We start from the raw sequence: 17,802 nt of genomic DNA, 5'->3' as shown, positions 1-17,802 counted from the left end.
GCACTATATGTGGATTTTTCAATTTTTTTCAAGTCAATGCTGTGATGATAAAGTATTTAAAGTGGAATTATTATGTGCATTTCAGTCTAATTTATTTTTATTTCTGAGCCCAGAAGGGCTGGGATTGATCGAGTTATTGTCACAAATCGCTTTATTTACTTCAGACCGACCCTCTCCGTAGGCTGTCAGATCAGCCTGCGGGCAAAACGAATGGATTGAGACTCTTCCGCATTAAGCCCCGCCTCCACTGCACTACATCGGGAGCGCGCACCGCAACTGCTTTCACCGTCATTGTAACATCTCATAAACAGAAGAATTAGGCTAATATGAACTCAATAAAAAAAAAAACAACGAAATACAATGTCAACACATAGGATACAGCCCTACATGTTGGAACCTGAATCAGACCCTGAAAACGAAGTGGAAAACAGCAACCCACAGCAACGAATGCAGCAGGATGTCTCTCTTTGGTAAACTCACCAGCCATCGTTGGAAATAACTTTATCCGACGTTTTCTACCCGCCTGATGTATTTGTACATGCCCTGGTTAACCAGTAGAAGGTAACCAATCACTGAACCTTATCCCCCGTGATGCCACAAGGATTTTGAAGTAGAAAAAACTCTCTAAAATGACGCATCTTTAGTCGCCATGGAAACCAACGGAGAGAGGGCTAGAACTCAAACTCAAACATGCATTTAGGTGATAAAAAACAGTGTTGTTCACATGTCTGATGAGGATTCAACACTGTAACACTGTAGAAAACTCAGAAAACTCGAAATACCATAATAGCACCCCTTTAATGTATTTAAAATGTTACTTTAACTTAAAACACAAACCCTGTAGAAGGAGAGCAACTTCCTGGCTATAAACATAAATGATGCATAGAGGTTTGAAATCACATTAAAGCAAAACTATTTACATTTTCAGACAAAAAACTCTGTATGTACATATGAGCAAGCCATTTGAATTTGTTTAACACAGGTTGTAGGTGTGGGGCACCTGTACTTGGTTATTTGTAGAAATAAAGTTCTAGTTGTAGAACTTCAGCAGACAGTAATCACCTTAGTCAGTGGCGGAAGGGATAAACTGATCTCACAAGAGGGTGAATCAATCCATGATCTAATGCACCAAATAAAACACAATTGGAAATGACAGCAGAGTTTCCAGGGGGTGCACAGCCACCTTGCCAGCCTGCCAGCCTGCATGCCCACTATAATCTAGGGTGTCCAAGTGCAGCAACCCCCCCCCCTACCCGCCCCATAGGAGCTGCTACTGGATAGACACCACTGGAGGGTGGTGACTGATGAGACAAACCAGTCTGATGACAAGCTGCCAGAGGGACGATTGTATAGATCAGCCGACTTACAAGGATGAAGCCAATGCAGGCCACCCCTGCCACGACCAGCAAAAAACTACACTGCCGTAAGTGGATCAGCAGCAACACCCAAAGCATGAAAATGCCAGCTGTCCATCAACAAAAAGCAACATTTAAGGCAAACAGGTGATCAAAAGTTCCTGGGCCAAACCAGTGTGCAACAGGAGCCACATACTGAGGAACAAACATCTAATCCAATATAAACCAGTGTGCTCCACCAATTATTGGCTGTCAGTTGCACCTGGTTTGTGCAAATTGAGGTGGAGGGAAAAGATAAAACCTTTCCCTGCACACTCGGCCATACAGCTTGACACTGAACCTGTGAATGTCAGCGGCGGTGGTCTTTTGCGGCAAGTGAAGGATCTGCAAGGCCCCCAAAAAACAGACAAAATAAAAAACAATGAAGGTGATGGACAAGAGTGTCCTTCCATCTGTATATCCATCTTCTGTGTGAGTCTTAAATGATTCTTAAAGCACTCAAACTGTGTCCTTAAACCACCAAAATGATCCATCATTATCCCTATTGTGGTTGTATTAATACGTGTGTATTTATAATATCAAAGTCTATTTTCATTACATAAAATATTTAGTGTAAATGTTCAGCTAAACTGAGGCCATGTGAGGTTATAATAATAATATTAACTTTATTTCTCCTGATTGGAAAATGCCACCAGTTTTCAGTGGCTGGGGAGCAGTAGGGTTAATGGCCCAGCCCAAAGGCTCACAGTGGTTCACTTCTGTTGGTACACTGATTATGTTTATGAATTATCTGAAAATAACTAATCAGTTATTTAACTGTTTTTATTCAGTCTTATGTGAATTATCAAAATGCTCAATTTTTCTGCTATTATATTAATGTATTTCAGTTGAAATTTATTATTTAAAAGGGGAAAAGATTTGTCATATTCACCACTATAAAGCTGTTTAGGAATACTGGTTACAGGTGTGTAGTATACTGCCCGACACATGAAGCTATATGTTGCCTTGTTCTTATTTGACATCTACTCTGATATAAAAATAAGATGCACAAACAAGTAAAAAAGACACAATAAACTTTAAAAGACGACCACTTGCACCTTCTAATTTGGAGAGTTTTATTTGTAAAAGTGCAAACCAGTTTGTCTCCTGGACAACTGAAGTTGATGGGGAATCATGTTAAACAAAACGTTTAATTATCTTTAGGGTTAAAGTTATAACGATGAACAGCAATTCCACACGGGTCATTTGTTATGTATCTTTATAGTTTATGTACTTTTATATCCGTACTTCATGTGCTTCAGTAAACTGTACATTCAGGTTTACAGTCATGAAATCTGTGTCATGTATGCGTTAGTTATGCAACATAGGCTGGTATGAAAACTGGCCCTCCTCTCTTATGTGCGACCATGAACATGACAGCAGAGGTTGTGCAAATTAAAGAGAATAAAATTCAGCACAAGGCAGCTGGCAACAATTGCACAGAAAAACCAGCAACTATTTTATTTCTCCACATAGGCTGGTTGTATTGTAAGATTCTGCACATGATTAAGTTGAAGCACTGACTTGTCCAGTTATAATGACTTAAACGTTTCATTGTTATTTAAATTTTACACCTAAAAGAGGTATGAAAAATAACAAAAAAAAGATTCAAAGGACAGTGAACACTTATAAGAAAGCTGTATTGTTAAATTGTGCAGTGAGGAAAGCTAACTAGTTCTGTTCTATACACAAAAAAATCATCTTTATAATAACCTTAAGTACAAAAGAAGACAGTTTAATTAGTCTGAAATAGAAAAACTCAATAGAAAAACTCAATGTGCGAAATTCACATACTTTAATGGACCAATATGTTGTTGCCCTCAAGTTAAAAAGAAAAGATTTTTATCAAATATTTTTACAGTAGGCTGATGGTTTTCAAAGGTGACATTTGCCATAGCAGGCTGATCTAAACTAAAAAGAGAGTGGATATGCACAGAAACGATAAAAAAAAAAAAGTTTTTAATTAGTGCTGTATCCTCAAGGATCAAACTAAGCATATTTCTGCAGATGTCATGATCTGTGGGTTTAGGTTTGGGTTGAAACTTTGTGCAAAGAGTTATATGGCCAACACCACTGAATGTACTAAAATTCAATATATTTCACTATACTCAGGCTGTCAGAAGACCTTTTTTAAAAAATGTATGTTTACTTAATGGGAACTATGCACAAAAGCATTAAAATACATGTATATTGGGTCATGTTTAGCCAAAGACTAATTTCCATCTGTATTTTAGGGCAGGTGAGGTCGAAATACATCCAACTGATACAAATACAAAGTAACATATTGAGAAAGAGAGTATATTTTTTTACCTCTAATACACATAATTAAACTCAACACCTTCTTTCTCTATTAGATTTTCATTCAATGTCTTATGAATTATATGTATTTAAACAAAATAAAGACAATTCCAATAAAGACAGAAAAAGGTGAATGTGCTAATGGTAGAAATATGGTGGATGCCTCTGCATCGTTGCTGCTTGGCTGTAAGCTGTAAAATATTAATTATTAGCTACATCTTCTGTGACGTTGTAAGATGCTTGTTTTTTTTTTTTCATACGCACTCCTGCACCATAATATCTGATATGCGATATGAAAGATTTTCCAATAAGACTTTTGTCTAACAGTTGCTTCTGAAGCCAAATCAGAAGAAAGGTAAGGCTCATCATAAGTACACTAAGCTGGACATTATAATTGGTTCTCGTTAGACAATGAGACCTGAAGTCTGACTTGTTATGAACCAACAATTAACAGAAATGAAGACTGGAATGGAAATATTTCAACAGGTCTTATCACATTGTCATGAATGGAAATGTTGTTACTTTGATATGAAATCACTCCTTTTGCTCCGGAAAATGAAAATACAGCTATTTTTTTTTTTTCGTCTATCCAACATCCAACGGTGCCATGGGTTATTTGTTCTAAGAAAAACAACCAGGCCCATACATAATGATTTCAGCACTCTCAATTAGTCATTGAGATGTTCAAGACCATTTCCTCAGCTGAATGCAGACTTCACATCCACTTGTCCTGTGTAATGACCTGCAGTTCTGCTCCCACATGGACATGGGAGTCTGATCCCTTCTTATGCAGCTTCCCTGGATCATTATGTACACATTTTTAACCTTGTCTTCACATTTCATTACATGTTTTTACAATCCATTTCTTTACATTAGATAACCTTTTGAATATGAGCCTAAAAATTCTGTTCCGTTTTTTATGAAAACATTTAAAGGGATAGCGCACCATGAAATGTGTTTTTTGAGCTTTAAACAACATAGTGTTACTAAACTGTGATGAAAACCACCAATGCTGATGTTAAAGTGGGAATTTCTTTAAATGTTTTTTTTTTAAAAATTAGATTTGTTGGGTCAAAACGTGACTCATAACTGTCTGTACAGGGTAAAGCCACATTTTTTGTAGATTCCTTGGTGCTCCTCTACATCACAAGTTTTTTCTTAAAACCTCACAGCCCCCTCTTTCCAGATGCCAAAAAAGCAGGCTCTCTGCTTGCACGCATAGAAACAGAGCCACCAGATGACTGCAGCGCAATCGACTTAGTCTGTCAGTGTTTGGAGCAAATAAACATGTGGATAAGAATTGGATAAAGAGAACACGGAGATTATTCTGTTTGGCAGCAAAGAGGGTCAGTATAACACCTGAAGGCTCCTCATATAAAAGTTTGTAATCTTAGAGCTTCACTAAAGGCCCATTTATGCTTACTTATGTACATAAATGGGGATGTCCATTTTCTAAAGTTGTTATATACATTCATACTTTCACATTTTGATTATAAGTTAATTGATTCACTGGAGGGAATAGTTGAGTTCAGTTCTGTTTGTTCTGTCTGTTGTACAGATGCAACATAGACATGTCAGTCAGAAATGAATCAATCAGCTAGATGTATGGAGATGCCAGATTTTTAACTAACACCAAGAAAAGACTACATTATTTCTGTTTTAGCCTCTGTATTCACTTCCAGTATGATTCAGAACTGATATTAAAATTTTACTATGGACTTTTATAGCCTTTAGTTGCTCTTTACCCTTTTATTTATCTGACTTTTTGAACTATATGAGTCAGTGGGAAACTTGAAATCCTGGCAGTGGACTTGTACTTGTTCCAGAGACTCATTTTAAGACCAGAGGTGACAGAGCAACTGCGGCCAAAGCCCCCCAAGCTCTGGAAAGAGCAGCCTGAGGGAATCAGGTCAGCAGAGCAGTGTCTTGTTTTAAATCTCTTCCTCAAACTTCCTTTTTATAAGAAAGCCAAACTTCCGATTACCATGTTGAAAGACTTAATACATTTAATTGCATTGGTGTTCCAAACCAAATGGTTTGTTTGTTTGTTAGTACCCAGTTTTCTGGTACACCAAGAACACTGATGCATACATCGGAACTCTGCAACCAATTTTGTGACTTTAGGTTTCAGACTCTTGTAATGAGCTTGTAACTAGTGACAAATTCATCGACTTTTTTCTGGTGTCATTTGAAACTGTCATGTTTGCTGGAACCAGACCCAAAAATGCCAGACAGAGACACAACCTCAGAAGGTTTACAGAAGGCAATAATTCTTTTAATTGCTCCAAAAATTAAAAATGAGCAACTTCACAAAAACACGAGAGAAAAACAAAGTCTAACTCAGGAGCAATGCAGGCAGCAGTCCTGGGCAGCCACACACACCCAAGAGCTGTGCACTACTGACCACCATCTGGCAAAGACTGAGAGGGCAACCCTCCTTAAGTACTGGAGGGAGCGATGATGAGATGCAGGTGTGCTGACACGCCCAGGGCTGCTGCACAGCCTAAAACAAAAGAGGGGAAAAAGGAAAAACAAATTACCACAGGAGCAAATACACAAACCATAAAAAACAAAACCCTGACAGAAACGTTCCCATACACCAATGTTTCTCAATTCCAGTCCTCAGACCCCCCTGCCTTGGATGTTTTAGACACTTTACTTCTCCAAAACACCTGAGTCAGATAATAGAACTTCCTCATCAAGTTCATTGCAGCCTGTTAACAAGCCCTTTATTTCATTCAAGTGTGTCAGAGTAGCGTTGCCTATAAAACAGGCAGGGCAATGGGGCTCCAGGACCAGGATCCATGTGTGTGGCATTGAGTCGTAGGTTTTTCTGTAGTCAATGCACAGGTTGGTCTTTCTGATTTTGCAGTCTCGGGCGACTGTTCTGTCAGCTGGTGTTTGGCTTCTCTGCCGCCACAACAGCAGCTTACATGTCATAGAGAGGCAGGTTATTGGCCGGTAGTTGGATGGGACTGATCCCTTGTGGGGGTCTTTATATATATATATATATATACTATTACTATATATACTTCACAAAGATATGAAGAATGAATCATTGCCAAACTGTTCCATCTCTCTCTCGCTGACAATGTTATCTTGTGTCAGATTAAGTTCACAGTGGGAGTACCACCCACATGGCAAACTTATTACCTCCTTAAACTGATTAACAATTACATGAAAGATGTATTGCTAATTTAAATCAACTGGGCTCTCAAGATGAATTGCGTTGTAAATTGCACCTGAGATAGAGTTGCAGCTAATACAGTGCGTGTGAAATTAATCAGCACTGTTTTGTAGCTGTATGATAAGGTCATTTGTGTTTGTGTCTTAACTAACATCTGTTCCAAGATATGATCATGTTATTCCCAGCATGAGCGGAGGTTCCTATAACATGTTTTAGAGAAGCTTTGACACCATTTCCATAGTTAGTATCATTCAGAGCTTTGGTTGTTTGAAGAGTCAAACCTTTGTGGAATGATTAAACTCTTACCTCATCCAAAAAGGAAAGAACTAAAGCTTGATCTTAAGAGATAAGTCTAAAGACACAATTATTTTGACTGTCCGTGATCCTTACAAGTTTTTTTCTACTCCATCTAAATTATCCAGGCATGATTGTGAGAGTTGAGAGGCACGCATGACTGCTGAGAAAGTAATTTCTAACATAAACAGCAACACACTGCTGAGTTATTTATGTGAAGATAGATTAGCTGGGTGGAAATTCTGGAGGCGTCCTCATCAGTTTTTTCGTGAGTGTGTGACATGCGTGCATCCTCTGGTTCCTGTGTGCAAATATGCATCTTGCACTGGGAGCTTGGGAAACTTAGAGGCATAGGCACAACTTAACATCTATCAGGAGAGTAGACAGCAATGTTCTCACTGATAGTTCTTTGAATCCATACACAGTGACCTAATAACATCAAGCCTCTGGGGGGGTATCAAGGCCTCACTCCTTTAAATTGGCAAACGGTTCTGTGAAAAAATGCCTTTGTTTCATTAAAACTATTTAAAGATCCTTGTCCTCTCTATTTCTCTCCTCCCTTCACCCCTCATGTTTGTTTTCTTTTCTAAATGCTAACTATGAGCCTACACTTTTCGAAAATGTTTTAACTTGATTAATACACAAGTTAAAAACAATGTCAAAACCGTCTTCTTATTAGGCTTAGATGGTTTGTTTACATTCTCACATTCACTATCTTTAGGATACACATTACTCTCAGCATCCCACACAATTATGGTACATACTAAAACTCAAGAACCTGTCTTTGTAAATATTCTGCTGCTGCAGACACCAGTGAAGCTTTTCTAAGGATGATGTCGAAAGCAGGACTTTAGTAAAATAAATATAGTCAATTTGAACTAAACTACGAATACCAGTTTCTCCTGTGGCGCTTCTTTGGCCAGACAGATATTGCCACTAAGTTCATTTCTGTTGTTGGAAAACATCACTCTCTGAGGATAGACAACGGCTCTACCTTCCGCCTGCAGAAGCTAAGGCATTAAAAAAAGAAAAATATGAGTATAGCCACGACCAAACAAAGTAGTAAACCAAGTTGCAGCAGCTTGTAAATGCAGATTTTGAGGTTACTGAGCAACTGTGGTTTTAAATAGTTTCATCAGGAGCTGGAACAGATCATGGCATGCTATAATGGCTTAATGTCCTGTTTGCAAAACACTTTGTTCCATTTAACATTTTAATTTTTAGTTCCTCTGTATGTATTTGCTGGGTTTGTCCCATTTTATCACTTCCTGCTTTTTTCATGCTCTACCCTGATTGCTGCCACCTGCATCTCATCAGCCTCAGTGTGTTTAGACTGTATATTACTGCCTCTGCCTTCTCACCTCAGTAAGTTATTCCATGTAAACACCTGGGCTATATATATATATATATATATATATATATATATATATATATATATATATATATATATATATATGTATATATATATATATATATATATATATATATATATATATATGTATATATATATATATATAACCGGCGGGATTGTATCTCTCGGCCAGCCTGACAACGCCTTGGGATCTCCCCCGCAGAGTTAGCAAATGTGGCTGGGGAGAGGGAAGTCTGGGCAACCTTCTTAGGCTGTTTCCCCCGTGACCCGACTCCGGATGAGCGGTAGAAGAGGGATGGATGGCATTTGAATGCAGCTAAGATGATGTAGTTTGTATTCATAGTGATTCTCGTGCCGCTCAAGTTTCAATCAGAAATTATGACACGTCATGGGGATCGGATCCGGACTCATTATCTCCTTCTGTACAGACCCGTGCCTTTTAAAACTGTCCTTAAAGTACGCATACGTATTACAATGTCATCCAAAGAGTTCCAAAGCGCCAAAATTTCGCAATGTCTCAACCCAAGTATGAAAAAAATGTAAATGAGCCATTTGTGTTCTCCTATCCACCCCGCACACAATTTCCTCATCTAAAGTCGAAAATGACCAAGTTCACGTTTTCAGATACGTGATACGTTTCACATTTTTACAATAAATATGTCACTTTATGACGTAATAGTTTTCCGTTTTTACAATAAAACTATCACGTCATAATGTGATAAGGATCAAACTTTTTTTTATTAGGATGACAGCTCTACGCTTCCATACAGCAGGCAGACCATGATCACATAACTTCAGGGATCTGCTCGGGACTTATGGCTGCAGAAGCTGACTGATCTAATAAGGGACTTGGTCATGCAGAGTTCTATATGCCTTTTGAAATGTACTCGGATCACTGATATGCACAATGCAGAACATTTTAAGTATGGTCAGAGGATGCTATCCCTATGTTGAAAGACTGTTTTTCAGAAAAAAAACCCCAACTGGGACTTGTTTGCTCAGACCTCAGATCTGGATGAGTACATTGGCACAGCTCTGGGATACATCTAATTCGGCTCCAAAACTCACAAAAATGGTGTTTGAAAAGTAATAAGTGTTTCCTAATCAGAGACCTTGGATGAAAGATGTTGTTAAGAGCATGCGGTGTGGTTTTCTGGTCTGGTGACTAACAAGCCAACAAAGTAGCTTGGCATACCAGGAAAGAGGTATCAGGGAGGCAAAGAGCAGACATAAACATTGCATTGAGACGCAATTCTATAACAGCAGTTACATGTGGAAAGGTATCAACACACTGACTGATAACAAAGCCACGCCATGGACGTCTGCAGACATGGACTTGCCTGACACATCCAAAGGCACAGCACCAGTGTAACGTTTTTTTTTCCGACATGAAACGATAGATGTAGCAGCCGAGACAGACGCAGTACGTCTACTTTGTTAATCTTTTTTCCACTCAAGAACATCACCGACTTGCAAGCCATGAGCAGTGACGAAAACAGAAAATTGTATATATGCATTTGGTGTGACACCACAATTATAAACTCCATGCTCATAATTGCTACTGCTGCTTCTCCAAACAAGATGCCTGGAATTCCTTTATGAAAATGCTAGAAGGATTTTATTTTTCTTGTTTAAAAGAAAGAAACTCAGATCCTTTGAATAGTCTTTGCCCCATCAAGATCCACCACTGACATATGCTGTCTTGGTTTTGATGCCCTATTAAGAGAGCTAAAGGGCAAAGTGAGATAGATTAATCACAGTTTGAGGCCACCTTGCTGATAATGGCACAGAGAGTACTCCAGTTTGGCCTTTTACCCAATTACAGTCCTCCCCCTCTTTCCATCATGCTCTCATTGTGAATGATTGGCTTTGTGTTATGCACTGTGTACCATCCACGCAAGATAGATGAAAAATTAAACTGGTTTCATGTTACAATTTTGTGTTTAAGTAAACTGGAGAGTTTTTGCTCATGAATCTTGGTTTCCACATTCTGAAAGATGTCATTGAAAATGCTGGAGTTGTTCATGCAGCTGGAGACTTTAAAAACGTGTTTCCTGGACTAATGTAATCTGAGATTTTTGTTGGCTGGATTATTACTCAGTGAAATCCTATAGCATAAAAAAAGCTCCAATTTTATGTCAACATTTTCAATATTGCACAAGTCTGCAAAGCCCTTCTACTTCATGTCAACAGCAGCGTGGTCACGGAAAGATCCAATTTAAAGTTAATAAAAAGGTTAAAAGCATCTTGCTTGAAGGTGTGTCGGGGTGCCTGTCTGCTGCTCTGAAAGCCCAGACAGAATTTACACTCCTTGTTACAAAGTGGCCACATACTTCCTGGATTTATTCTGGTCGTGCAGATATTCTGATGGCTACTTACCCCCCAAAAAACAGGAAACCTGGAGCAGGAAATATCTTAACCTCTATCCTGCAGGAAATGCAGGACCAAAGTTCTTGTATCTTTTAATCAGACTGTCTGCTTGAGAGGGAATTAAAATCTGGGCGTTGTTGACTCTTATTAATTCTCTTTTTCACCTTCTAGCCAAGAGCCAAATGGAGGGATTGGAGCCACTGCCACTTGTCCAGCAATGAAAGCTCTCAGCTGGCTGTACTGTAGCTTAACAAAAATAGCTGGATCACACACTTGCCAACTGAGCCATTGACAGATCACCTCAGCCACAACCAGGCGCCTTTCTTTATGCTCTCTTTATGTCACTTTTAAAAATGGATGATGGTGTCACAGATACCATGTTTATGTCTTTTTCCCTTCAAAGCAGGAGAAGAAAAAATCTAATAGGGAACTGGGAGTTGGCCACATTTGCTCCCCATACATCTGTTCAGCATGTGAGCTGAAAGCATCCAGTTTGCTCAAAGTTATTAGAAATAAAGTTCTTATTTTCTTTTAAATGTAAATTATTTTTGAATACAGTACCAAGAAATTAAATTTGACCTAATTATGCCTCTCTGACAGGATCATTCAGTGATATTTTGTGGTATTAAAGGCGTTTCATTATTGAATTATTTGCTGCTGATTTATTCACATGCCAACTAAGATCTGTGTACATATCTGTTTTAGAAAGCGTGACTGGATCCAGTCCAGTCAAAGCCAATTGTCTGCAGAGGAGACTTCTCCTATTTCACACTAACACCTTCCCCACACAGACACAAACAGACACGAGGAAATTTAGTTTTTTATTTAAGCCTTTGCAGAACTTGGAGTACAGTTTCTTCCTGTTCTTCTGTTTTCCTTTTCCTATTCCTTTTGGGACTGCATTTGAAAACATTGTACGGTTCAGAAAAGATTGTCAGAATTTTTATTGTTGTTTGTTTGTTTTTTGATGATTTGGTTGACAAGAAAAAAGCTTCAGCAATGATTTGATCCTATTTACTGAAAGCTGTGACATGGCTTTGCTGCAGCATAACCACAGCTGTTTAAAATAGCCTGAGTTGCACCTCATTAGACATTGTGAAACAAGAGCATTTGTTCGCTCTCACAATACCTTGAAGTTACACAATCCATGCTTCAAAACAAGCAGATGACTTCTTGGTAAAGGATGGTTGTTTTTTGTAATGTAGCATCAGATCTTTCCTTATCTCAACACGGTTTTTCACCCACAGTGCACGATGGAGGGGTATTGCAGGTCGCCCCCCCCTCTGCTGTCAGATTCTATAATCAGACCTGCTCCCAGTAGAGCTGATCATTCCTCCACCCACCCACAACACAGCTCATTATTGTGCAAAATTTGGTCACAATAACTGAACATATTCACTTTCTCCATATTTATGTGATAGCTGTATAGCTGTTGTCCTGCACTTCTTTTATACATGGCATTTTTTGCACATTATTTTATATCAACTCTTTTTTTCTCCTTTGCACTACATCTCTTCCTTGTATATATGTAAAAACAGATAATTGTGTGTTTTTTAATTTAGGTTTCGAGTACACTTTCTATGCTTTGTACAGCTATCTGCCACTCTGAACTTCTCAGTGTAGGATGAATAAAGTACTATCTGATCTAATGTAATCACATGCTGGAAACACTGATCAGAGCATCAATGTCCATGACTGAAAATAGTTTTCCCACCTCAGTCACGTATTTCTGGGAATGTAGAAAAACTCCAATAACTCAACTTCTCACAGTAACTATGATTGAGTAAGCACAGAAGTGTGTGTTTTTTTTTTTTTTTAACTTGAAGGGTTAACCCATTGAGGGGTCAGAAGGGGTTAGAAATCTTCTTGCAATATTTTTTTCTTAGACTGATGTACACTCTATGTTTTATCTGTCATGAGATTATGTTGTCTTATGATGTTCTTGCACTGAGACTGTATTTTATACATAATCTTAGTATAATAACATATAAATTAAAACATTGTGTCATGATCAAAGATGCTAATTTGAAAAAATGAAATGAAAAACCAAAAAAATAAAATAAAAAATTAAAAGTAAGAAATTAAAATAAAATTAAAATATTCGATTAAGAATAAAAATTAAATTAAAAATAATAATTTTTTAAACAATAATTTCAAAAAATGAAACACACACACACACACACACACACACTGATATTTATATATATATTTATTTATATATATATATATATATATCTATATATATATATATATATATATATATATATATATATATTTATATATATATATATATATATATATATATATATATATATATATATATATATATATAGATATAGATATAGATATAGATATTATTGGGGTTGGGCTTTAATGCATTCATCACAATTAATTAATGTGTTAAAAAAATTACCACATTTAATCATAGAACTTTTGTTGATGTACAATGAGGCATGCGCTGATGCACACGGTACCTCAGCTACTAACTTAGCAGCACCGCCGCCGCTCACTCACTGATACACTCAGTGAGTGTGTTTAAAGAAAAGGCAACCATCAAAAAGTCTAATAACTTTTCATAACCATATGTGAAAACCCTCCCTTCTTCCCCACCCTAAGAACACACAAGTAGCTCGGTCCTCATGCAGCACACAGCATCAAGCTGCTGTCAGGGCAGGAGGTGATCGCCTTAGCTGCATGACCAGACTGAAGTTGATACTGGTTGATTCTTCCGGAGTTACTGTCAGATATTAACTAGACTGTGGATAAAAACATTTATAAAGTTAAAATGACTAACATGTTGTAGACTGTTATTTACAGAACAGCTGCAGCTGTTAGTTCAAGTACTTCAAATGACACTCTGTTCAGTTTTGGCCAAAAACGTTTTCTATGTCTTTCTGTTATAAAATTAAATGTATTTTTCTAGACATTACTAAAACCTGGAGTTAACACTACTAATGTCTTTTATTTATTCTAATTATACACTAAAATCCATTTAAGCAAAATAAAAAAGTCATTATTTGGACACTTCAAAAGTTCATCTCCCCACAGACGATTCAGTAAAAATCAGAGTCAGTTGACAGGCATGACACACCATCAGATATTAAATAGCACGATTATATGACTAATGGAGTGTGAGAGAAGATGGGAATGACAAAGTAAAACACAAAACAGACTGCAGCTCTTTGACTTGACTTTGAATCTGATAATTTTCCAAGTAACCTCTCAAAAGTCCACAGAACTGTTTTGAGCAGGAAGATTACATCAGCTCAGCAGCTTTACTTTCACAACGTCGTGTCACGCTACACTGCGGGACTATCACAAAGAATTTTATGAGAGATGGTTGATTAAGTTTCTCCTTTGTGGTGTCTGCCACGTGGATTGGCTGGACCAGTGGGCATTTCACTCACTGGCTGAGTAGTTCTTTCATCTGTTTACAGTTGGACTTTAATCTTTGCTAAAGTAATTCTGTGGTCTGTGAGCCACCATGGACATTTGGTCTCCTGACGTTTCCCTAAAATGGATAATTAAAAGCTGAAGAGATGCTTGTCATGCGGGGTGAAAGACTGTTTTGTTGGACCTCACACAGACATCTTGTGGGACAGCTCATGAAGTAAAAAGAGACATTAGTAGGAAAAACACCCTTAATGAAATTTGGATTATTGTGAAAATATTTTTCAAATCTTGCATAATTGCCATGGGGTCTTATCTCTCAACGTGTTGGTTTTCCTTCCAACTTTTATTTCTCATTTCCATAGTGCCATACCTGCGAGCAAGCCCCTTTAATACCTTTTTCTAAGAGCACGTTAAACCAAAACCTCTGAAAGAACAGCTTCACATGAAACCTGAGATTATCTGAAATGTATTCACTTCATCTTTACCCAGCTATTTTTTTTAATTAGTCCAGTTCTTTATCAGATGCTGATAAATCAGCATGAAATTTGACATTCCTTCATGCTTTCACGTTGTGTGTTTGATACGTTGTCTATATCTTTGAACACCTTACATAACTAGCATCTGTGATGGCTTTAGAGTTACAAAACAGTCAGCTTCCACATCTCAGTGTCTATGAAACAAATCCAAGCAGTATTTTAAGAAATCTGCCGCAAGGACGCAGTCAGACTCCTTCATGATTTTTTTTTCCTGCATCAACAACAAAAAGCCAGTTAACTCTATGTGTTTTACTTCATTATGCATCTACTTTGTATGTATGTGTTATTTTGCATTAAAATAAGATCGGTTAGGTCCAATACCCTGCAAATGCAAACACATCTATTAGCAGTGCTTAGTGTTGTTTTTCCTTCTTGTGTATCTGGTAGCTGCTTTATTCTGATTAAAGTCATCACTTAACAGAAACTTGGCTGCTGAGCAACCTCACTGCCAGCGTAAAATAAATCTGTCACACACACCAGCTCTCTAAAGTAGACCCAAACATCAAGATTGGACCCCCAGAACACTGTCTTTTGTTTTGTTTTTTTTATATTGATATTTCCCCATAGGCAACTTCATAGCAGGCTTGCCTGGTGATAAGAGATTTACGCCGTTAAGGTGGCTCAGTTTACCCATTCAGCTTGCAAACCTTTGCTTAGTAAATGGCGTTTGATGTATGGTGTCGGCTTAACCTCACATTGTTAACTTGAGCGTCTCAATGTGCATTATATATGATGATAATGAAGATTTATACCTTCAGATAGGAATGTGGTGGCTGCATTAAGCAAAGCCTGGCAAGCACGCAACCTGAACTGAGAGCTTTTACATGCTATAATCCTTACTAGCTTCTTTAGAACCCCATCAATATCACAGTTGTGAAATTGGCATGGAAATGTTCCTGGAAATGTGTAATTTTGGGGTAACTCATCTAACTAATGCATAATTCTTCTTAATATTATTCTGTGGTTCCGTGTGAGCATGCAAAATTCAAATTTATGCACTTTGAAAACAATCTCCATTAACACTAATCTCCCTCTCTGCCTATCATACCAATACAGGCAGCGCAACACTAAAGAGGCTAAATGGAAAGGCTCCTATTTTGGTCTAAGCTGACGGCTGTGTTTCCTCACGGGGACCACTTATCATGTTTGTTGCGATATTTCAGCACTGAATAATGTGGCGGTGAGCCCATAACAAACTCGCTGGAAAGTTTGGAGCAGCACCTGGATCTTTAAAAGAAAGATACAACCTGTATGATTTGACCAAGAGAAATATTTCATAGGACAATTATCATATCACAACTTTTTCTCCCTGCATTAAGCCAGTTTTGTATCTGTTGGTGAACCAACAAGCTTTCTTGTTAATTTGTTTTTAATTAAAGAAAAAACAGCACATCCATTCTTCCATTTTAAATTCTACTTTAACTTTGTACTCTTGATTTTTATTCAAGCAAGTGATGCGCTTGTAGTCTATGAGAAAACCATGAGAGAATTTCAGTATTTCCCTACTAAAGTAATCAATAATAAAGAAAAATGGGACATGAATAAAAGATGGAAAGTTGAAATGAAATGTAAGTCTGTTTCATGATACAGGTTGAAATTAGATGGGAATAAGAAACAGTTGGTTTTGTAAAATAAAACACTATCAGTTTATGATTAACTGATTGATAAAAGGGTTGTGTACAACGGAGTTGACTTGGCAAATAAGACGAGACTTGGTGAACAGGTTTGTGTTGGGTTTTTTTCACTGCCCAGCATCTTAACGGCTGATAGAGGAGAGGGGACTGCTTTCTCCACCATTCCTGAGCTACATACAGACAAGCAACACTGTTTTCACCCCAAACAGCAGGAAACTGACTGTGTGTGTGTGTGTTTGGGTATTTTGATTGTAATTTGTGTTAATATTTGAGCATGAGGAGAACAGAATCAGTTTATTTTTGTGTACTGTGTTTATTACTGGTTGCCAAGAGATTTCCTATTCATACCTGCTGGCTTAGTCCAGGTACATTTAAGGGAATATTGCATTTCAGTAACTGAGAGGGTTTTGAAAACTATCTGGCTAACCTATTTTTAGGGTTGAGAATTTTTTTTTTTTTTTTTTTAATTATTAAATTCTGGCAAACTATTGTTTCCTTTTAAATGATTATCTGGTGTTATTTTCCATATTCTGTAATTGTATTGTGAGCTTCAACAGTACAGTAACAAGGGTAATCCATTGTGGTAGCTACTTGAACTGACAATGAACCCAACCACCTCATCTGCTAGTTAGGCTTTGATTTAGGGTTGATTCTGTGTGAAATGATGGGGTGCTACATACGGCACATGCTGTTCATTCATTTCCCTATTATGTTCTTGTCTATTCATGACTTTCATCATTTGATGTAATTTATGCAGATTATCTTTTTTTGTTGGCTTCTGCCACAGTAAAATTCAAGTAAATATGCAGCTTAATTGAGTATGCACAGCAACTCTGCAATGAATTCTTCAAGAGGAGCTCAACCAAGTAGAGAAGATGTGAATATGAATGCAGATTGAGTCTGTCATGCACTGTGGGTAAAGAACTTGTTTAGGGTCGACTGAGCTGTTACTTCTGAGTCTATTTTCATTGAACTGTCCCCAGATTCTCCCTTTAGTTTCAATGGGTTTTTGTGGGTCCAACAGTTTGAATTATTGGTTTAAGCCAGGGCCTAACTTTAAATAATTTTATTTCTGTTTAAATCACCAGAGTTCAAGACTCCAGGACCAAAAACGTAGGTGCTGCACTAGAACCAACTTTTTGCTGAGCCAGAGTAGAGCTGATAGTGTAAATCTGTGGCTGATGGTGAGGTCATGGAGGTCACCAGATAAGGATAATGTTAAGAATGCGGCATTCAAAAAGTCACTATATTCCACAGATTTAGCCACTGTAGCATGCCAAGATAATGATAAAGTGCCCCAAAACAGACATTAGATCAGCAGGAA

This window comes from Telmatherina bonti, assembly GCF_933228915.1.
Source record: "Telmatherina bonti genome assembly, chromosome: 2".
Classification (NCBI taxonomy): Eukaryota; Metazoa; Chordata; class Actinopteri; order Atheriniformes; family Telmatherinidae; genus Telmatherina; species Telmatherina bonti.
The sequence above is the reverse complement of the archived record's forward strand: the minus strand, read 5'-3'. Positions refer to the sequence as shown.